Here is a 25,025-nt window from a genome sequence, read left to right on the forward strand (position 1 = left end):
AAAGGTTGAGAATAGGGGAATCATTCTCAATCACTCAGTTAATCTAAGCATAAAAAGACACGGTGGCAAACTTGTAAATATGTTAATAACCTTCAATCTCAAATATGTATCGATAACAGTTCGTTCATCATCAAAAATTTTACTCCAACCTTCAATAATCATCCAGATTTCTTCAACTAAACCGGAATTGCTTAGTTGTTCATGAAATTGGAATCGGAGTTCTGGACTCGCAGTCACAGTCGACATTGAAGGACTCAGAATCGGTACTCACAGGTTCCCAATTGGATTTTCAGAAATCAAAATCAAAATGAGAAATCGATCAGACATAGGATGTCGCATCTGAAGTCGAAATCGGAAGTATATGATGATTTGGAGTTGATAACTTGGTGTTTTTAACATTTTTAAAATAGTTAACTTATACGCACTCTAACTGTTTGATTAAATGAATAAACTAAATTACCACGTTATATTCACGTATTAATATGTTTTCTCACCTGAATCAGTATATGATTATTAAAAACACAAAACAAATACGCAACTCTGTATGTTATTCATATGTGAATAACATATAAAAATTATATATATTTTTCAAAATATCTTCAAATATTCATAAGTGAATATATTCACAAGTGAATATACCATGTAATATTCATATGTGAATATACTGTGTAATATTCATAAGTGAATATATCATCTAATATTCACAACTGAATATGATATATAATATTCACATTTGATATACCATGGAATACTATGTAATATTCACATATGAAATATTATTCAATACTCATAAGTGAATATATCATATAATATTCACAAGTGAATATACTATGTTAATATTTACAAGTGAATGCATCGTCCAATATTAAAATATGAATATACTATGTTTATTATATCCTATATTCATATATGAATTATAGTTAAAAAAAAAAAAAAAAAAAAAAAAAAAAAAAAAAAAAAAAAAAAAAAAATCATACTTTTTATTCATAAGTGAATAAGGAATGTACTGTAATAAAACTTTATGTATTTTTATTCACTTATGAATAACGATAGCTGAAAATATATAAAAAAAAATTATTTTATCTTAAAACTATATTAATATGGATGTCTATTTGTAGAGAAAAAAAAATAATGAATTTTGGTATAGTTAAAAATCTTTTTTTTTTCTGATAAAAATAGCTTCTAAAAATAAAATAAAATAACAAAAAAACTATGTTTTTGTATATATTAAAGTAATGATTAGCATAGTTTAAGGAAATATGTTTTGTTGGGAAACACATATGTATTTTTTTCCTATTTTCGCCGGTACGTTGGACGTTTTTTCGGTAAAAATAAATGATTGGTTGAGAATGATTCCCCAATTCTCATTTCTTAATTTTTTTTTTCTCAATTGAACCCTTCTATATATATATATATATATATATATATATATATATATATATATATATATATATATATATATATATATATATATATATATATATATATATATAATGTCCTATTATTTTAATGTAAAAACAATATGATAATTGATATGTGCTCAGCCTAATAAATACAAAGTAACAACTCACCATCATGAGTCAATCACACGTCATGGTGGTCCAGCTGCCACCTTAAACTGCGTGACCAACATATATATTTTTTAAAATCATACGAATTGTAAGTTTACTACTATATTATAAGAATATTTTTTAAACAAATTATAATCTAACTTAGAATCATGGCATATAAATTTATATTTTGATGTTAAAAATATAAAAGGTATAATTTATATGTCATAATTCTAAAGTTGATTGTAATTTATGTAAAAAATATTTTATAATATAATAGAATAATTTATCAAGATCCGATCGTCTCAAATCCGGATTACCCAAAATCCAGATGAAATTATTCTTTAAGCCTAAACCAAAAACAGATTTTGTATATTGTTCTATCAGTTCTGATTGTGGTCCGTTTTGCCGCTTTTAAATCTTATCTTATTATGAATAGCGTTTTGTATTGCTTTCTCGGCCTTGAATTATCACATTGGGTTTTCTTTTTTAGTGAACTCCATAATATATGTGCTTTTTTCGGATGGCTATACTATATATAGTATATAAGTAACTGTTTTGTTGTTCTTAATTTTTTAATCCTTCTATAGTTAACAAAATGGTTATAAAATATTATTACTATCATATAATTTGATTCGTCTGTGAAAGATTTCCTCATCATCACAAATCTTTCGACTTTACATTTATTATATAACCAGGGAAAAATCTCCTTTTTACAGGAGTGGACTTTAATATCATACATATCTACACATTATATCAAATGGTATTATTTATTTATAATAACACAATGGCATTCTCGAGTGTAAATACTTACATGATTATCTATATTATTTATCTGTAAAGATGAAAAGAAGAGAACCTTAATACACTCCAAAAACATAATAGGAGATTTGGGTGGAAAAAAAACAATATAAGTTAATTATATGTGTATCTTCATCATATCAGAACAACACAAAAAGTATAGATTAGAAAAAACTACCAAAGTTTCAAAAATAACAGTAATCAATATGAATAGAATTGAAATTTGAATTATAAATTAAGAAACAAATTCCAAAAATGATTTGAAAAAAAAATTGTACACGTTAACTCTTAAATGAAAGTACATATCATTTTAAAATGTAGTTCTGTTCCATTATGGTACACAGGTTGGTATAACCCTCCATCCCTTATACCTAGCTTCCGGTAGGTTTTTACTATTTTCACCTGAGGGGTAAAAAGGGAAAGAAATCAGCATCATGTGATGACCAATAATTGCAAGTATCTTTTCATTCAGTCAATAATGCTATATGCACCTGATCATCAGAAGAAATATAGCCTTTCAAGAGTACCGTTCTAGACCTCAATATATTGATTTTTGGCCCTTCTGCTTCGCGTTTATATTGATTTCTTTTTTCTCTGTTTGTTGAAAGTAGTGAAGGTTTTAGCTTTACAACCCCAATTTTAACCTTCTCTGTTTGTTGAAGTATAACCACTAATCAAACATGTGCACATATATATCACATAATCACATAACAGTCTATAGACAGGCAAACCGATCTAACGGATCATAACAACATAATAACATCCTATCTACAAGGATACCGATCTAACAGATCATAATAGCATAATATCATCCTATCTACCTGGATACTAATCTAATAGATCATAACAACATGATAACATCCTATCTACTAGGATACTGAGCTAACAGATCAAATGATACTCGAGCATAAAACATATCGGAATAACAATCCAAAAGGGTCGGCTTTTGTGCCTTCGACACTTGAGTATAGTGAGGAAAACTCACCTCATAAGTAGCTCGGGATGAGAATGTCAAACTCCTCCAAATATAGCTCCAACTCAAACACCTACATCCATCAATGATCCACTTCCATATATTCCAAAATTACTAAAATACCCCTAGAAGTCAAACTAGTCAATCCTTGGTCAAAGTCCAAGTCAACGATCAAGGTCAACAGTCCATGTTGACCCAACTCGTCAAGTGCAGCTAACTGACTCGTCGAGTCCTTCCAGAACTCGAGGAATTATGAAAATCCTAGTTGACTCGCTGAGTTTCCAAACAACTCGTCGAGTCCATATGGTGTCCAAATGTCGGGAAAACCCTAACCGACTCGTCAAGTCATCTCACTGACTCGCCAAGTCCATGTAGAAACCAACAACGACCAATCTTCATATGACTCGTCGAGTTGACCACGAAACTCGTTGAATCCCTTCAGTCCATTTCTCATTCAGACATTTTTAAGCTACCCTAAAGCTCCAAATTGTAGATCTAACCTCCTAGGGCATGATTTCCACGTAAAGTCGTAAACTTTACATACATGCAAGGTCCTAAATTCCAATACTCGAAATAACTCACAACCAACTAGAAAATGGCCCTAAACCTTTGTATGAGGAAATCTAGCTAGAAAGAAGTCAAGGTAACGACTTGTTACCTTCAATATGATGCCAAGATGAAGTAGAAATCATATCCACAAGCTTCTCCTTGCTCCAAGCTCCTTAGACTTCAAGATTTCTTCACAGAATCCACCTTCCAAGCTTCTTAACACACAAAAATGGAGAGTAGGCGTGATTAGGGTTTTCTAGGCTCAATAGGGACGGTAAGGGATGTAGAGGGAGGCTAATGACCCTTTAAATAGGGTGTAAAACCATGTATATTAGGGTTTCATTTTCCAACTCCTACTCGTCGAGTTGGGGTCCTCTAACTCGTCGAGTAGACCCCTTCAATTCACGTGGTGTGAATCATTTTTACACGACGAGTTGGGGCATCCAACTTGTCGAGTAGGTCTAAGAACATGACTATAAGCTTTAAATTTTTATACCTAGGAGTCGGTATGTTAGAAATCTCCCCCCCACTTGAACTAGACTTTGTCCTCGAAGTCTGTTGCGGTAAATAACTCGGGGTAATGCTCCCGCATCTCTGCCTCCGGCTCCCGAGTCCACTCGAATCCCCTACGGTGTTGCCACTGTAGTTTTACCAAAGGTACCTCCTTGTTCCGTAGAACCTTCACTTTCCTCTCAAGAATGGCCACTGGCCTCTTCACGTAATTCAGGCACTCGTTGACCTGTATATCGTCCAATGATACCACTGGCTCCTCATCTTGTATGCACTTTCGCAACTATGACACATGGAAAGTGTTGTGGACCTGTCTAAGCTCCTCCAGGGGATCCATTCTATACGCCACCTTGCCAACCTTGGTAATGATCCTGAATGGCCCAATGAATCGGGTACCCAATTTCCCCCTCTTTCTGAAGTGAATCACACACTTCCAGGGTGAGACCTTCAGTAATATCATGTCTCCCAACTAGAACTCCAGCTCAGATCGGTGTCTTTCGGCGTAACTCTTCTGTCAACTCTGAGCGGTCTGCAGCTGCTGTCTAATCTGCTGAATCCACTCGGTAGTCGGAAGAACTACCTCCGTTCGTCCCATTACCCTGTGACCAATCTAACCCCTAACAGACTGGTGTGCGACATCTCCATCCATACAACAGCTCATATGGTGGCGCACCAATACTAGAATGAAAGTTGTTATTATAGGAGAACTCTACAAAGGGCAGGTATGAGTCCCAACTCCCACCAAAGTCAATAACGCAAGCTTTCAGCATATCCTCGAGATTCTGTATGGTCGACTCACTCTGGTCATCTGTCTTCAAATGATAGGTTGTACTAAAGTGTAGCCGTGTGCCTAGTTCCTCGTGGAAATTCTGACAGAAATGGGAGGTGAAACGAACATCGCAGTCTGATACAATAGAGACCGCTACCCTATGGTGAGCAACGATCTCGCAGATATACAAGTTGGCCAGCTTCTCGGCCGATGAAATATCCCATATCGCTAAAAAGTGGGTGATCTTGCTCAATTGATCCACGATGACCCAAATAGCATCGAAGCCCTTCATCGTCCTTAGTAGCTAGGTGATAAAATCCACCGTGATATGTTCCTACTTCCACATGGGAATCTCCAGGGGATGCAACTGGTCGTGTAGCCTCTGATGCTTATCCTTCACCATCCGGCAGGTCAAGCACCTCTCAATGTACCATGCAATCTCCCTCTTCATGCATGGCCACCGACTAACTCAATCGCAAATCCCGATACATCTTGGTGGCCCCCATGTGAATAAAGAAGAAAGACTTATGAGCCTCCTCTAGAAAAATTTGTTTGAACCCACTAGACATCGGAACCCAGACTCGATCGTAGCGGGTTAGTAATCCCCAACTATCCTGTACAAACCGGGTGTTCTCACGCATAATCTTCTCAAGCTTCTAATTCTCCTGTAGCATACCCTCAACCCGAGCTTCCATGATCAAGCTCACAAGTGGAGAATCTATTGATATCCTCATACATGTCGCCAGAGTAGAAGATCCAGCTGACTTGCGGCACAGAGAATCCACAACCGCATTCACTTTACCCATATGGTAAAGGATCTCACAGTCATAATCCTTGACCACGTTAAACCATCTTTGTTGTCTCATGTTCAGGTTCGGTTGATCCATGATGTGTCTCAAACTCTTTTGGTACGTGTAAATGGTATAGCGGACCCAATAGAAATAATGTCTCCAAATCTTGATAGTGAATACAATTACTTCCAACTCTAGATCATGGGTAGGATATGTCATCTCGTGCGGCTTCAACTTCTGCGACGCGTAGGCTATCACCCTTCCTCTATGCATGAGGATCGTCCGAGTCCTGTGATGGATACATGATAGAACACTACAAAATCCTCAACTCCCTCCGGGAGTGTCAAGACTAGAGGCTTACAAAGTTGTTGTTTGAGGGTCTCAAACACCCTCTGCTGCTCGGGGCCACACCAGAAATCTACCCTTTTTCTCGTCAGACGAATGAGGGGTACTGCAATCTTGTATGAATCTCCATTAGTACCCTGCCAATCCTAAGAGGTTCATGATATCTGAAGGAGACTTCGGAAACTCCCACTGCAAAACTGCCTCCATTTTGGCCAGATAAACCAAAATCCCCTCCTAGTTAATGAGATGTCCAGCGAACTGAACCTCTCGTAACTAAAACACGCACCTCAAGAACTTGGCATAAAGTCGTTCTCGCCTCAAAACTCCCAATAGACCCCGAAGATGCTCTTCCTACTGCTCTTGGGTCTTGGAGTACAGCAAGATATCGTGTATGAACACAATGACCGAGCGATCGAGCATCAGTCTGTAGACCCGATTCATCTGGTCCATAAACACCGTTGGCGCATTGGTGAGCCTAAACGGCATCTCCACGAACTCGTAATTCCATAACAAGTCCGGAACGCGGTCTTCTCCATGTCCTCCTCCGTAACCCTAACCTGATGGTACCCGGACCTCAGGTCTATCTTGGAGAACCAAGATGCCCTCTGCAACTGATCGAAAAAAATCATCTATCCTTGGTAGTGGATAACGGTTCTTCACCGTCAACTTGTTCAACTCCCGGTAGTCAACGCACATCCGGTGTGAACCATCCTTCTTCCTGATGAAGAGGATCGGCGCTCCCCACGAACTGCTCGAACGAATGAACTGCTTGCCTAGCAGTTCCTGTAGTTGTGATAACAGCTCCTGCATCTCTGGTGGTGCCAACCGGTACGGTGCCTTGGCGATAGGGGCCACACCTGGCACTAGGTTGATCCTAAACTCGACATGCCACTCCGGAGGCACTCCGGGTAACTCCTCCGGAAACACGTCAGCGAACTCCCTAACTACTGGAACCTCTGAAACCATGGTCTGATCCCTGACCCGTGTATCCACCACGTACGCTAGATAACCCGCACACCTGTACTGAATGTATTGTCGAGCCCTGGCAGCTGAACAAAACCACGATCCCAATCTGGTGCCCTCTATGAAGATAATCAACTCTCCCTCTCTTGGGGTTCGAACTACCACCCGTTGACCCTCACAATCAATCATGGAACTGAAGCGACTAAGTCAGTCCATAACCCTGATCACACACACATATCTCATAGGAATCGAATCAAGTCTATCGGGAAAGATACCTCGAACATCTCCAACATGCAACCCCGATAGACTGAAGAAGCGGAAACCCCATGTTCATTGGCAATAAAGAATTGCAACGGACACTCTAGCTCTCCTACTGGAAAACCGAATTCCCTACTGAATGACTGAGAGACAAACGACCAACTCGCCCCTGAGTCGAATAATACCAAAGCAGGTAAGGAGTTCACTAAGAATGTACCTAACATGGTACAACACGCATAAGAATAACAAAAATATAATAGTAATATAAGGGATAGAAACATACCAGCAACCATGTCTAGTGCTGCCCTGGCCTCCTCTGCAGTAAGCTGGAAGGCACGTCCCTGAGCCCTCGGGGGTGTTACTTTACCTTGAATCTCGTCATTAATCCCCAATGTAGCCAGCATGGGAGCTTGCGATGGCTTGGAGGCTAGTAGGGTACACTAGGCCTTCATATGTCCCACCTACTCACAATGGTAACAAATTCTAACCCCGTAATCTAGGTTCTGCTGCCTACAATCCCAAGCAAGATGACCTTGTTTTCCACCCTTGTGGAACCTGCTCCCAGATCGGCAAAACCTGGAATGATCCTTCATGTACTTCCCACAAGTGTAGCCCAACTGACCTCCAGTCCTAGAACCAGCGGTCTTGGATCACTTTGCCGCCGGATGTGACTGCATTGAGGCCTGCCTCTGCTCCCATAACTGTAACTCAATTTCCAGCTTACGTCGCCTAGCGACCTCCTCTAACTCCAGCAGTGTATCACAATGTTCGTGTAACGCTTGTGTTTCTGGGCTTGCCATTTTTAGCAACGTAATAGTCTAGGTTAACCTTTGTAACCCGTTTTGAAATAATAGAAGTGTATTATTTGAGTATTATGTGTTTTGTGCTTAATTGCTTAATTATGTGGTTTGATTAATTAAGAATAAAAACAAGCGTCAAAATTTAAGTGTAAAATAAACTTGATATCTTTAGATAATGTTGTAGTAGTTGAAACAAGGTTTCCGAAGATATAAAGAATGCCGAAATCCGAGTTATAACGAAGAAGTTATGACCTGTCGAAGTTTCGCGACAAAACCGGCACCGCTGAATGACGTAAAAAGTGAAATTTACGTTAGAGCGATACTTAGCCTTAGTGATCTAAACGAGAATCGAAGATCTCGTTGTTAGTATCAAAGCAATAAAAATTTAGGCGACAACGGACGTCAAACGAAGAAGTTATGAATATATAACGAAATTTTCTCTCCCGGCCTATTAAAAATAAATAATAAAAATAAAATCAAAATTAGCCAACGGGGTCTAATAGAAAGTTGTAGAGCGTAGTCTCACCTTCGCGTGGATATAAAGAACGTCGAAAACGGAGTTCGTATGAAGGAGATATGAATTTTCGAAGTTTATTAATTAATTAATAATTAAATTTAATTATTAAATCCGGCCTTATCCGAAGACGAGTCACCGGACTCATCCGGAGTACGCCCCGCGTACAGCAAGAAATGTCGAAACTTCGGAAGACGCATGCAGTGACGACTTCGGAGGCATGTACGCCCCGAGTACTGGGAGGTTCCAGCCTCCTATAAATAGGATGCAAGGGGTCCGGGCATAATTGCTCATTTCTCCTCCGTTTTGTGCCGAAGCTCTGCGTTTTTACCCCCGAAGCCACCCCGAAGCCCCGGTATCATTCCCGAGTCCCGAAGCAAGTCCCGAGATCCTGAAGATCCCGAGAAGTGCGGTTTCCAAGCCGAAGCTCTGCCCGCGAGAAGTTCGATTTTTGTAGAGATCTTGCAGATCTACTGAGGATTACTACTTCTACAAGCCGTAGTGCTGTCCGATCATCTTCTGGTCAAGTGAGTGTGTAGTTAATTTCTTCTAAACGCATAATTATGAAGTATTTTATACGAAATACGTGTTATGTGTATAATTTTGTTGTTATGTGCATGAATGTATATTCACTCTCTTTAATCTCATAGATCTGATTTGTTTTCTATGAAATACGTGTTATGTGGGTATGCCTCATCTGTTATGTGAAATATGTATTGAATGAAAATGCTATACAGGTTTTAAACTATGTATAAAAATATATATTTTTATCTACTAATATGTTGGGTAGAACATGGGTAGATAGTCAGTGAGTAATAAACAGATGAGAGGCCTCGATGTTGTTGTTGTTGTTGACCTAGTTATTCAACGGAGTATGGATAACGACCACAGACTCCTTCTAGACAGTCTCGTGGAACGCTAGCAGGTTCATAACCTGTAGGTATTGTGAATGATGTGTTCACCGGTGTACTCTATCCCCCTCATGGTTGCCTTAAGGATATCTATTGTTGAGGAAACCCCTTAGCAGTAATGTCCGTCCCGATGAAAACCCTAGATTAGGTCCCTTGAGATAGATGTTGTTTTAGGGGCGTAAAGTGAGGATAACGGGAATGGGTAATCGGGATAGTGATTGGTTGGTGAAATTAAATATAATTTATTTATTGTGGGTTGAAAACCCTATATGCTCACCAGGTTCCCAACCCTAACCCACTCAGTTTTATTTGTATTATAGGAAGTGGCACAAGGGCGTAAGATGAATGAACCATCAAGATTGTTTTGCTTGCAAGTCTGTATATGTATATATTTGTTGAATGACTTGTAATGTTATCGTTTATGCTTATTGGTCTGTATCGGAACATGACACCCCGAGTTTTGATTATATAATGAAAAATACATTTCTTTTATGAAATGCTTTGGTAAACATTGTTTTATCATGTTTTGTTTTTGGGATCAAATTCCGCAACTCTTTCAAATCAAAAGGATTTACTCTGAAATTATTTTAATAGCATAAATGAAAATCGGTCTTTTCTGGCTGTGATTTTGGGGATGTCACGGTTCGCTAGTAACAAACTAACGGATATCAGTCTTGAGCATGCTCACATAACATGTCATCTGAGCATGCTCAGAAGCAAACTTCGAGAAAAACATTGCCCTCTCAGTGAAGATCCGGGTGATCTCCGTCACCGACTCTGTACCCTGTTTCAGATCCAAAAACTCATGTGACAGTCGCTCACGCTCGACCCTTGAAATGTAGCGAGCGCATAACATCTCCTCGATCTACTCCCAAGTAGCCGGAACTCTATGATAATCCATATACGACCCAGTCGTCGACCTCCAATAGTCCTTTGCCCCGTACCTCAGCAAGTTTAAGGTACATCTGACCTTCTGGTCAGCAGGACATGAACACGTGAAGAAACATCCCTCCAAGTCAGATAGCCACCTCATGGCTATGATCAGATCCTCAGTACCATCAAATGTCGGGGGGCTTCACGTTATCGAACTCCTAGTACTAAAAAGCCCGACTGGCTCCTCCTCCTGCCGTTGTTACAGCTGATGTAGCTGTTGCGGTAGCCGTCATAGCGAGGCTTGTATGGTATTATGAGTTCTACTTACTGGCTCTAGCTGATCGTACATAATGCATCCTCCTTTAATTAATTTGAAAACCTTTTGAAAAACATTTTGAAAATCTTTTCCTTAGTTTGAGACGAGATTCGCACGAGTGTTCCACCATGTCATTCAAACTAAGGCTCTGATACCAACTTTTAACATCGATAAAAATCAAGCCAATTTAAAACTTTTTGAACCATTCAAATTCTTTACGTTATTAAAAATTGTTTTCAAAATAGTTTAGAGATCAGAGTATCCCATAAATCAAGATCATAAAAATGAGAAGAGGTGCACGATCACGCCTTCACCTTCCCGCAATCATCTAAAGTACCTGAAACAAAATCCAAAACGGTAAGCCTGAAGCTTAGTGAGTTCCCCCAATATACATGCACAACAAGTAACACACATATAATAACAACATACTATGAGCTCAATCAACCATCGGGTTGGAATGCCTACATACTATGGTTCCAGTCATCATTAGGATGGTATACCCTCAGCCTAAAACCATCAGGATGGAATACCCATATACTACGAGTCCAATCATCCTCGAGATGGAATACTCACGGCGCACAACCATCAGGTTGGAATGCCCGGGTCTATTGGCTCTCACACAAAGCAGATAAGCCTCAACCACTAATCAAACATTTGTACATATATCAGATAATCACATAACAATCTATAGATAGGCAAACTGATCTAACAGATCATAACATCATAATAACATCATAACTACGAGGATACCGATCTAACAGATCATAATAGAATAATATCATCCTATCTACCTGGATACTGATCTAACAGATCATAACAACATAATAACATCCTATCTACCACGATATTGACCTAACAGATCATACGATACTCAAGCATAAAACATATCAGAATAACAATCCAAAAGCGCCAGCCTTGGTGCCTTCGATACTAGAGTATAATGAGGAAAACTCACCTCACAAGTAGCTCGGGATGAGAATGTCAAACTCCTCTAAATATAACTCCAACTCAAACACCTACATCCATCAATGTTGCACTTCCATAAATTCCAAAATTACTAAAATACCCCCAGAAGTCTAACTGGTCAACCCTTGGTCAAACTCAAAGTCAATGGTCAACGTCAACAGTCCATGTTGACCCAACTCGAGTGCAGCTCACTGACTCGTCGAGTCCTTCCAGAACTCGAGGAATCGTGAAAACCCTAGTTGACTCACTGAGTTTCCAGATAACTCTTTGAGTCCATGCAGTGTCTAGATGTTGGGAAAACGCTAACTGACTCGTCATGTCGTCTCACTGACTCGTCGGGTCCATGCAAAAACCAACAACGACCGATCTTCATCTGACTCGTCGAGTTGAACATGCAACTTATCGAGTCCCTTCTGTCCATTTCTCATTAAAACGTTGTTAAGCCACCCCAAAGCTCCAAATTGCAGATCTAACCTCCTAAGGCATGGTTTCCACGTAAAGTTGCAAACTTTAAGTACATGGAAGGTCCTAAATGCCAAAACCAAGCTAAAGGGGAAGCTTTAGGTAAGGGAAAGGCCATAACTTTCCAAAGACTAGAACTTTATGACTATAAGGGCTTAGAGGAGTCCATATCTGAAGTTACAACTTCAGATCATGCCCAATAACCGAAATAACCCACAACCAACTAGAAAATGGCCCTAAATCTTTGTATGAAGAGATCTAGCTAGAGAGAAGTCAAAGTAACGACTTTTTTCCTTCAAGATGATGCCAAGATGAAGTAGAAATCAGATCCACAAGCTTTTCCTTGCTCCAATCTTCTTAGACTTCAAGCTTTCTTCACAAAATGCACCTTCCATGCTGTTTAACACATAAAAATGTAGAATAGGAGCGATTAGGTTTTTCTGAGCTCAAGAGGGACAGTAAGGGAGGCAAAGGGAGGTTATTAACCCTTTAAATAGGGTGTAAAACCTTGGAAATTAGGGTTTCATTTTCCATCTCCTACTCGTCTAGTTGGGGTCCTCCAACTCGTCAAGTAGACCCCTTAAATTCACGCAGCCTGAATCGGTTTCTACACGACGAGGTTGGGCATCCAACTCGTCGAGTAGGTCTAAGAACATGACTATAAGCTTTAAATTTTTATACATGGGAGTTGGGATGTCACAGAGATCATCCTAAAAGGCAAGTAATCGGTGAAGTATCTTCAGGAGTTCTGACGAGAAAACAACAGAAGCCGAAGCAAACTTCACTTTTCTCTAAAGTGGAATTTTGCATGTTTAATTCCTTTATATCAAAGATTGAACCCAAAAATGTTAAGAGTCCGCTTGATCATTCTGATTGGGTGCAAGTAAAGCAGAAGGAGCTCAATGAGTTTGAACGCAACAATCTGGAGACTTATTCCAACTCCGACGGATGTATCTGTTGTAGGCTTAAAATGGATGTTCCGTAATAAGCTTGACAAAGAGGGGAATCTGATACGAAACAAGGTTCGGACAATAGTAAAAGGGTATTGCCAAGAAGAAGGGATTGACTACGAGGAAACTTTCACACAAGTAGCATCTTTCTAGTATATGCAACAAACAAGAACTTTGAAGTCTATCAAATGGACGTCAACTATGCCTTTCTGAACAAGGAATTAGAAGAAATAATGTATGTGGAACAACCACCAGGGTCCGTAAATGAAAAATATCTTAACCACTATTACATTCTAGACAAAGCATTCTATAGTCTGAAGCAAGCTCCATGAGCCTAGTATGAAACTCTTAATAGATTCTTAAAACAATCTAAAATTTATACAAGGCTCAGTCGACCCAAACTTTTTTCGTAAGAAATATGTGACCATCTGATGATCGTCGAAATCTATGTTGATGATATCATCTTCAGATCTAATAATCCTAGATTAACTGCTGAGTTATGAAGATCGATGGAAACTAAGTTTGGGATGCGCTCAATGGGTCCGATTAAGTTTTTCCTTGGTTTGAATATAAGACAGATTCAGCAGTGAATCTTTATCAACCAGGAGGTTTATACGAAGACCTTACTTTCAGAGTTTGGAATGGTGGGAGATTCAAAGGTGAAGGTTCCAATGGCATTCGAAACAAAACTAACTCAGTCGTTGGACAAACCAGCTGTTGATATGACTCTCTATCATCAAGTGATAGGTTCATTGAGGGATCAAATTGCTAGTCGTCCAAGACATTATGTTTTTTATTAGCTATTGTGCTAGGTTTAAGCAAACCCTCAGGAACCTCACATGACTAATGTTAAGAATATCTTCAGATATCTAAAACGAAGAACCTCAATCAAAATCTGGTACCCATCTAGTTCGGCGTTCCTTTTGCAAGCATTATCTGATACTGATCTCGTAGGTTGCATCTTGATCGCAAAATTACAACTAGAGGATGTCATTTTCTTGATGGCAAACTCGTCAGTTGGCAATCAAAGAAACAGACCCACATCTCCCTATTATTTGTTTTATATATATATATATATATATATATATATATATATATATATATATATATATATAGTAGCTGCCTCCTGTACCTCGTAGGTGATATGGATTCAAAGTCAGTTAAGGGACTATAAAATTAACATGAAAAGAATACCCTTATACTACTATTCCGAAAGTGAAATTCGCATCTGCCACAACCCAGTGCAGCATTCGAAGACCAAACATATCGCACTGACGTATCACTTTATTAAAGATCATATAGAAGATGGCAATGTTGAAATTTACTTTGTGAGACCTGCTCATCAACTAGCTTATATCTTTACAAAGGCCTTACTAGAACAAACCTTTAATAGATTACTTCTAGGCTTAGGAATGATTAAAGCTGAATAAGTTCTGAAACAACCTTCGTACTCGTAATTTATTGGATGAACTGCGAATTGATCCGCACGCTCGGAGTGATTTAGAGTATGCTTTCACACTGCGAATTTGTCCGACTGGTCAGATTGACTCGCAGTCCACTGTTCATTTGGAGGTTCGGATTTCTATTTTATTTGGTTTTCAGAAAAACCAATATATGTGTGTATATATATATATATATATATATATATATATATATATATATATATATATATATATATGTATATATATATATATATATATATATATATCTTTATTTATGTTTTTATTTCTTTTTACTAGAAAAATCAAAAATCCAAAATATTTTCTGTTTTTATTTCTTTTTATGAAAATATCAAAAATACCAAAAATGATAGACAATTGAGCATGATCGAAGGAACACATCATGACACTCTCAATTACGAATGATGGGAAGGTATTTAACTATAAATCTTTGCACTAATTAAGTGTCCTTAGAAGCAGGATGTTGCATGTTGTCCGAAGCCTCTAAGACTTTGTGTTCGAAGCTTTAACGATTCGATAATACCAATCATTTCTTCCCAATCGAGATGATAATTCACATAAGTCATTGAGCTACCTTACTCTTCTCATATTGAGTTAAAAGTTGACTGCTTGGTTATTCTTTCATTTAGAAGACATACATTTATTTCTTCGGAACTACCTTTAACACTTCTCCATATCACATTTGCTTTCACATTCGTAACCCTTGAGACTCTCAGAGTTTCCCAATGAGGTTTATGGTTACACAATTTATGTGTTTATGATCTTACATTCATTGTCACCACGAATTGAGTGAAACCCAACATCCAATACCAATTTCAAAATTGACGGTGAACAATGAAAATGTTCTAGATTTATCACCATGGAATTAACAAAACTCTACATTCGTGGCTTGTACCATGAAATCTCATTATTTTACTTTTGCGAGATCTTAACAAAATGTTATAGACCTAAGACATTTTTTACCATAAGATCCAACTTTTTTGAGATTTCTAAATTATACAGCTACTCAGAATAATCCAAAGCATACTTGTCCTTATGGCTACACTGGTCAAACAAGTACTTCTTCCAAACGTTCGGACTTATATTGAGTTTCGGAGTTTGGTTGAAGGTTAAGATACCCATTAAGCCTTATGAGAAGAATCTTTTCACTACTTCTCAACCAACAGATGATCGTAATTCAACGGGACACAACACAGCCACTTATGAGTCTCTCTTGACTTTGAAGGAAGAGATCGTTGCGCGGGATCTAACCGTTTTATGTCTTATAGACATCAATAGAATCCATTAGAAATTTTGCTTTATTTATTTATCTTTGGCACACTCTTGCACGAAGATCCTAGTGATTTTGAAACAGTCTGGCAATCAGATACGACTGGGCAGATCAGAAAAGGCGGTCTTTAAGGAATATGACGGTGAATCTTAAGGGATGAGATTGCGATGATGGTGCGTGATCTTCTTCAGTCGATGAAAAAATGGCTCAATCAACATTGCTAGGTATGAAGGCTAACCAGAATCTTATTTCAGACCTTGATCCATCCATGTCTGATGCTTTTCTTCAACCATTGATCGACTGCCTCAGATACTCTCCCTTGGCAAGTGCCCTTTCTAAAATAGAGAACGTGCCTTTAGCTCTTCTATCCAGGGCTTACTCTTCTGCTCGTTACGAAGAAGGTGATTCTGCCATCTATTTTGAGCTTGATAATAAGAAAACTTCCATCACCAAATCACGATTCAATCGTTTACTGGGCCTTACCTTAACTAGGGATTTGATCGCACCAAAATCCATCTCTGGTTCTGCCAAGCTTGCAATGTTCTACCAGATGGTTTATAGGGAGTATCTTGATATTATTTCCAACTTTAAAAAGCCTAATCTTCCTCCAGTGTGGAATGGGTTATTTACCTTAATTTTTAAGAGCTTTTGGGAGAGGACCACCGGCTCAGACAGCACCAGTAAGCTCTTTTTTAATATCCTATCTGGTATTTATTCTGGAATCAACTTAGATTATGGCTATATCCTTTGGGCACAATTGGTATAAAGTACTCTTTCTGTCACTTGTCACTCCGAGATTTCTTGTGTTCAGTTTAGGCTATTATTGTTAAAAGAGCTATAGATCGCCACGAAATTCCAATGGTAGAAGGTTCAGTGATTACTGCGATTCCGATATTTCATACTTCAGATGTCATAGTCTCTGATAGCTCAAAGGAGATGTTTCACAACTTTCCAGCTGATAGTGAAGTTATTGTTTCCTATCACAGTCAACCTTCATTTGGTCTCGCCCCTTGCGCACTACAGTACAAAAAGTTTTGGGAGAGGTAGATAACCCCAAGAAAGGGGGTAAACGAAAAACAAAGGGTGAATCCTCCAAACTCACATAGACTCCGAAGAAGAAAAAGCAAGCGGTTCGCAAACCAAGGACCCCTACAACATGTGATGAGGAGGTTTCAAAGTCTCATACTATCTTTGATGTTCGTAGACCTAAGCAAGACCAACACGAAACTGATGATACATTTGTGTCTTTGCAACCAATGGTTTCAGAGTCCAAAACTACAAATCATGAGCTATCCTTTTCTATTGTAACTTCATTTCTAGTTACAGATGATTTCTTTAAGATTTTACTCCACCTTCACCCACTGCTAAAACAACACCGATCTCGATTGCTCCTTGCTCAAACGTTTTTGTGGGTGTTTCGCAACCTCAAGATTTTTATCTCGTTATCTACTCCTCTATTCACAGACTCAACATTAATCATAACAACAACCACTAATTCGCTACCAGTCACTGCCAACGTATCTGATACAAGGTCAATGACTTTGGGTTTTTCTGTTGGGATAGAGTTCACTCTCATCTCACCACTATGTCAAGATGATCCAGATACTGCATTTGGTGATGATCCGGACATTTTTGAGGATTTTCAATATAGTCCTTTTAATATCCGACCAGATAGTGACAAAGATGATGCTCCCATCACCATAAAGCAGTTCAAGGTAATAAATTCCAAGTTGGATTATTTACTTGAGTCCACCAAAGCCTTGTCTAACAATGAATACTCTCAGCATTCTATCAAAGATTTCCTTGAAACACTTATGAAGGAGCATGCTACAAATCTCAACCTTACAAACAAAACAGTTGCTGATTCAGAACAGACATGTAAGGAGACAGCCAAAAAAGTCAATAAACTACTTTATGATGTTAAAGGCTTTATGGAGGATTTTCGCACTTCATTCGAATTCAATACTACATCTGCGAACTCAGCTGTCAATAGTCTTGTTTCCACTCTCCAATCGGAAAAGACAGCTCTTACAAAGGTCCGCACTGAACTTAAAACTAACCATTCGGAGTTCCAAACTTCCATCTCCTCAAAGATTGAAAATCGTCAGGAATATTTGGCTCTTGAAAAAAAGATTATGGATGAGCATGCAGTTAAAATTGAGAAGGTGAAGGTCCTCTCAGTAAAGTTATCTTCTGCAAATAAGCAAATTGACAAACTCAAAATGAGAAGGCAGTTATCAAAATTTGTGTTGCTAATGTGAATGCAAATTTGCACAGTCTAATCGAGACTTGTGATTCCCTCTGCACCGTCTCGGTTCGTCAACATTTGGAAGAGAAATTGAAGCCTATTTTCTCTATGCTCGACATAATTAAAGGTGTTTCGGAATCTTCTATTCCAAAACAAGGGGAGCACCTGCGAAGAATTCTAGTGCCGGTAAAACAACTGAAGGTGAGGATGACCATGAACAAAAACACAAGTCCAAAGATACGAAGGGTAATGTATCTTCGGGATCAAAAGGAAAAGAGAAACTGATTGATGAATATGATTAGGAAGAGGAAGAAGAGAATTAACTTGATGAAAACTTGTGATTCGCTAAAGAAGCTAAAGAAAAAGAGAAGGCTGCTCGTGAAGCAGAGGAAACCTTTAAAACTCATAAAACCTTATTTCCTCTGTGGAAACTGGAATTAATTTTGAATGAAGTCGTCGAAAATCCAAACAATTACTGGCTAGAGCCTGTTGGATCATTCGAATTGGAGAACTCTTCGGATTCAAAACTTGATCTGCCTATTACGCTCAAGGCTTTTCTATTTTGTAGTTTTTGATAAAATTGTGAATGTTTCTCCTGCTGACAATGGTGTTGATCATGTGTTCTTTCCATTTTATCTAAAGCACATGAGGCCACAATATGAAATGTGGAGCTCAAAGAAGATCACATCAGTTAAGGAGTTCGGACCAATTGAGATGAGAGCTTCATTAATGCTTGTTTCAAGGTTGATCGTGGGTCTGTGAGTTCAACGCAAAAATTTACTCTTGCAGATATGCCCTGCCTCAACCCATTCGATTGGATTTCTATGTTACTTCTACTACTGCAGGATCAATAGCAATTCAAGCCTATCACTCCCCATCTAACACGATTGTTAGTCTGTTACATCCAAGAGGTTGGAAAGATGGACATCGAGACTGCCTATGTTCTGAATAAGAAACCTACACTTCTCCCCAAGTAGCCTCCGAAGGATCTAGATACGATGAAGTTGGGGAGGATAAAAAAGAAGGATTGGAGTGTTGTTTTTCAGATTAGAGAAAAACCATATGCGAACTTTCACAGAGTCTACTTCTATTTTCTAGACAAACATCTATACTCCTCCTCTTGTCTAGAATACATTGTGGATTTTGTGAGTCTGAATAAAGTGAACTATGTTGTGGAACAAGATGTGTTTTTCTAACATGATTAATTGGTACGTCCTAGTTTGCAAGAATCTACTGCAGATTATGCCGAAGCTTTTTAAAGTTCAAAAGCGACAACAACAATGAAGGATCTACCTTCCTTATTCACACAAAGGGTAGATTGTTGGGGTTATATTGTGTTGGGTCAATTTTTGTATTGTATTGTTATATTCCATTTGTAATGGATTAGGCCTGTCCACCAGGTTCTTTATTGTGCTAGGGTTAGAGTATAAATAGTGCATGCATGCACCGTGTTTTAGATCGAGCATCTTGTAACCCTACACTACCTTTACACTAGCAGTTCTTTGTCGAGCTCTTCTAAGGTAGTGCTTATCAATGATTCATCATAAATTTGATCTCCATTCTTTGTGTTTGATTCTTTTACCTATTCTAAATCAATCGATCTTATGGTCTTAATCTTATCAGCAATGCATGTGGTTAGATGTGGTAATGGATTATGACTGCAAGACCATCCGGGTAAAGCAAATGTGGTAGCAGAAGCCTTGACCTACAAGTCAGCTAGACCTTCAGTGAGAGAGATGTGTATGAGGATATCATTTGATTCTCCACTTTTGGATTTTATCATAGAGGCACAGGCAGAGTGAGTTAGGAAGGAGAACTAGAAGAAGGAGAGGATCAGGGGCGAGATCGGTAGATTTGTCACCGATAGTCGGGGGTTGTTAACCTAGTGTGGTCGAGTTTAGCTTCCAGTTTCTGGTAGGATTAGGCAGATAGTTTGGAAGATGCTCATAAGTCTTGCTTTTCTATACACCCAAGAGCCACCAATATGAATCAATATTTGAGATTAAGTTATTGGTCTCCGTGTATCAAGATGGAGATAGCCTGGTATGCTGAGATGTACTTGACTTGTAGGATGGTCAAGGTCAAGTATTAGAGGCCACATGGAAAGCTGCAACCTTTCGAGGTTCCTCTGTGGATGTGGGAACAAATAACCATGTATTTTATCACCAAGTTGCTAATAACTTGTGACAACTAGAAAGTTTTGGGTTAAACCAAGTCTAAGGGAGTCTCATGCATAAGGGTATCCACAATGTATGATGTAACCCGATTGCAATAAACATTTGAAAGCAATAAGGGCATTAATTAATAATCTATCATATATATATATATATATATATATATATATATATATATATATATATATATATATATATATATATATATACGTCTTGAGGAACCATGTTGTAATTAGCATTGACAAGTCAACAAGAAAGCATACATTAAACAATTTCCAAGGATTTACAACATAACACTCCACTATGCCGAAAACACCTTATGGGGACAAGTTAGGACCGAAATCAAACACAAAACAAGGTGCCTAGGACCGAAATCACCTCAATAGGACACACCTTGGCTGAAAACCACCTTATTGGATCAATGTTTGGCCGAAATCAACAAGTGTGATCATGCACTAAGTATTTCGGTTAAATATAGACTGAAACCACCTTCTTTATGGCCACAAACTAAAGTGAATCACCCAAGAATACTTCTAGTAGATAAGGTTGACCATAATATGTGATATCTCACCTATTTCCCATGCAAGTTCACAGTTTCCTACACATTACCCAACATGTATCCATGAATTAACCCACAAATAATCAAGATTAATATCCTCCCTTATAGTCCATGTGAAAACCCTAATATCATTCCATCTCTTTATTCACGACAGTAGCACCACCAACAACCCCACTCTTATTCCACTTAGCCAACATTCTTCAAGTATCATCCCTAAATCTTGGTAAGTATTTTCGAGATTGCTAGTGATTCTACATATTATTATGTTGATTTCATCGTATTTACACATAATATTATGTGTTAACATCCTTAGGGTACCATAAGCTTTAAAGAGTTCATCAAACTCTTAAAGTGTTTTAGGCTTGAAATCTTCACTCCATCACTTCAAATCAACCGACACAAAACCACTCAATGTGAGCTTCAGACCCCCATTTTTGAGTTTTTACATGCTTTTAGGGGGGAGGGGGAATACAAGTCAAAATATGGTTGTCCTTTGATAATTTGATTGTCTCATCCTTATTACTTGAATATGATGTTATATTTGTATAAGAATATAAATATCTCCACTCCTTTTTACACAAATTTTGTTTCATTTGAAGTTGACATGAAAAAGTAATACAAACATAACACATTTTGTGTTACAAATATTAACCTAAAAGATGAGTTTTATAAACTACAAATGTTTGGTAATTTTTACTAAAAAAATAGTTTTTCTCGTAGATATGGTTGTATTTTGTAGTTATCACTGTTTTGATAGTTTAAAAACCAAGTAAATTATGTTTTAACAACATACATAAACACTAATCAAGATTATAACTGGATATTTATGTAATGTTTATATAAATAGTCTACACAAGAACATACAAGGAAAACCGTAATGGTTATAGTTTGGAAGTCACGAAAACATACTTTATAACAATTTAGTGATATGATGATTTCATTATACAAGAAAAAGGAGTCATAGTTCACGTAAATCTATTAATGCTCTAGTGAGACATTCTCTTCACCATACCTACCTAGCATACACTTTATGTCCTACATTATAACCAGAGTCTCCAAGAGGGAGAGCGAGATAGTTGTGTATAGATCTATACGGGATTGACAACCCCACAGCTGAGTTGTTCGCTACAGATAGACGGGCCAGTATAGGGTGACAAGTATCTACAAATTCTAATGCCTGAAGAACGCCGTACATGCATATCAGTCACATCAAGCATGGTTATAATAACTCACATAGGGATTAACGACACTATCTTGGTTTACGGGAAGCTTACACTTCATCAGTTTTATAAAAATATAAACCTACATATTACTTTTCAGTACATTATTTATTACATTTCTGGTCTTAGGGTTGAAGACCACAGTCCACATGTAAGAAAATATCTGATTTACTGGAAACATACATACTTATTTACTCCACAGGGATCAAGATACAAAGGATATTCATACATTTTTTCTCTTCGTTATTAGAAAAACAATTTATTTATTAGAAAATATTGAATTTTCTGGAAGCATATAAAAACATTTATAAGCAAGGCAGTTACGAACCTTTTTCATACAAAAATGCTTTTGAACTCACCAACATTCATTGTTGACGTTTTCAAAATCACTTGTATTCTCAGGGAACCAGTAAACAGGTACCCGATTCATTTTGAAAGCACGAGATGCTGCAACATGTTCACCATCTATCAGTTATTCGTAATTTGATTTTGAACAAACAATGGTCGTAAACGATATTAAATTTGTAATCTTAATGTATGATGTTTTGGGTTGCTATGTTTAATTTATATTCAACTGTTATGATACTATACAATGACGTCATCCGCCCCCGGACATTTCTGCCATCCTGGTTCGGGGGTGTGACAGATTGGTATCATAGCATTGTTTATAGTGAACTAGTATATCAAAACATACAAGATATACAACTATAAATACAATGGGACTAAAACACTCAGACAAAAATTGTACTTTAAGATGTATAAGTATTTTAAAAGGTATACCTATATGCATGCACATTAGGAATAGTGTCATAACAAGAAACATATAAAAAGATTTTAGAAGAGTTGGACATTGCTATTAAACCTAGATAGTTATGTAATCATATATGGGATAACTATAGTCTAGTCAACTATATTTATTCAAGATATGACCAACATGTGTTTAGGAGTGGTCGAGGTGGACAACAAAATTAAAAGTTACCATCCTTATATCAAAAAGACTTAAGAAAAAAACATAAAATAATTAAAATACTATAGGAGTATTTTATCACATTATAAACTTTTCACATACTTCTCATACTTATATTCTCGTAAAGACACGATGGTAGGTTTCAACGCTCCTGGAGATCCCTACTTCCCCAACCAGGGGAATGGGGGATGGATAGAGGAGGATCCTGAGGAGGATCCCCAGGAGATCCTAAAGGAAAATCCAGAGGAAGAGTTCAAGGAGGAAGTAAAGGAAAAGGAGGAGGATGAGGATGAGTCAGATGCGGAGTCCGAAGTTGTCGATCCTCCCTACATGGCTAGAGTACCTACACATTGTTGGGGCTATAATGGCCCTACGCCCCGCTGGGCAAATAACCTCGAGAGGTGGAGCCGACATTAGATACAACACCCATATTATGGTATGGAGTGAGGTTTTTACGACCTCTGCCATGGAGGACCCGCTGACCGATCCCTTCCCATCATGATTCGATAGATTTCATACATTGGTGATAAGACGCATGCAACAGCCAACCGATTTTTGGAAATGAGAGTTGTTATAGAGGTCACAGATGCACACACATGGGATCTCGAGAGGGATTACTACCCTATGGACCGACTCATCGAGGACCTTACTACCTCATGAGAGGAGGTAAGGGAATATCAACAAATGCATGCAACACTCGATGAGAGAGTGCTCGCTTCCAAGCGTCGATTAATTGAGCTGCAGGGTGCCTCCACTTCATCCCAAGGACCACAGTGGACTACTCATCGAGAGTAGGACTCATTATACTCGCCACTTGTCATAGACTAGGTTCATGTGTATGTATTGGTGTTAGCCTTTTCTATATTATGTAGGAGCGACGCTACGTCTAAGTGATTACATTATTCGGAGGGTCGTTATGTTGATGTACTGTAGACCTTATAAAGGTCAATTTTCCAAAAGTTATGTACCACTACCTTATCATTAATGAAACAAACATGTGTTTTGTTTATGAATGTTGTTATCTGCTATGTCTTATCTGTTCATTTTTATTTGTTATAACAAGATTTAAATTATATGTACAAAATAATACTCAATAAACACTAGCCTTGACATATATATATGCAAGGTTTCATTACAATAGTGTCCAAAATATAACTCTTATCAAAGACTTATCATTCATTCAACCTGTGGTAGTAAAATGCTGCCCTGAAGATACAACAGGTGCAAGAACACCATATTAGTACCACCACCACCACCGCCTCAACCGCAAGTGGATTCGGCTATGTTTAAAGCGGTAGTAACAGCCACAATGACTGTGGCTAAGGTGTAAATAAGCAATAACGACGCCAATGGAAATGGAAGTAGGAACGGAACGGGTAGCTCCAACCAAGGAGACAACCAAGGGGACCCAAGGGAGAGCACTTATAAGGAATTTAGGAACTGCAAGCACAAGCCCTTAAATGGAATCGAGGGTGTAATCACTCTAACGTGGTGGTTTGAGAAGATTGAATTGGTGTTTGAAATATATGCTTGCCTTGAGGAGAGCAAGGTAAAATTTGCAGCTTTCACTTTTGATGATAGGGCCCTTACATGGTGGAATGGTCATGTCAAAGCCTTAACTCTCCCAGTGGTGAAATTAATGAGTTGGGAGGACCTCAAGATTTTGATGATCGAAGAGTACTGCCCAAGGGGTGAGGTCCAAAAGTTAGAGCAAGAGCTTTGGAAACTCACTATGGAAGGGTCCGACATTGAAGCCTACATTGCCAGATTTAGAGACATGGAGATTCTATGTCCTGGGATGATCGCTTCTAAAATCAAGAAGGTAG

Source organism: Lactuca saligna, chromosome 4 (genome assembly GCF_052625555.1).
Source record: "Lactuca saligna cultivar CGN05327 chromosome 4, ASM5262555v1, whole genome shotgun sequence".
NCBI classification, from domain to species: domain Eukaryota; kingdom Viridiplantae; phylum Streptophyta; class Magnoliopsida; order Asterales; family Asteraceae; genus Lactuca; species Lactuca saligna.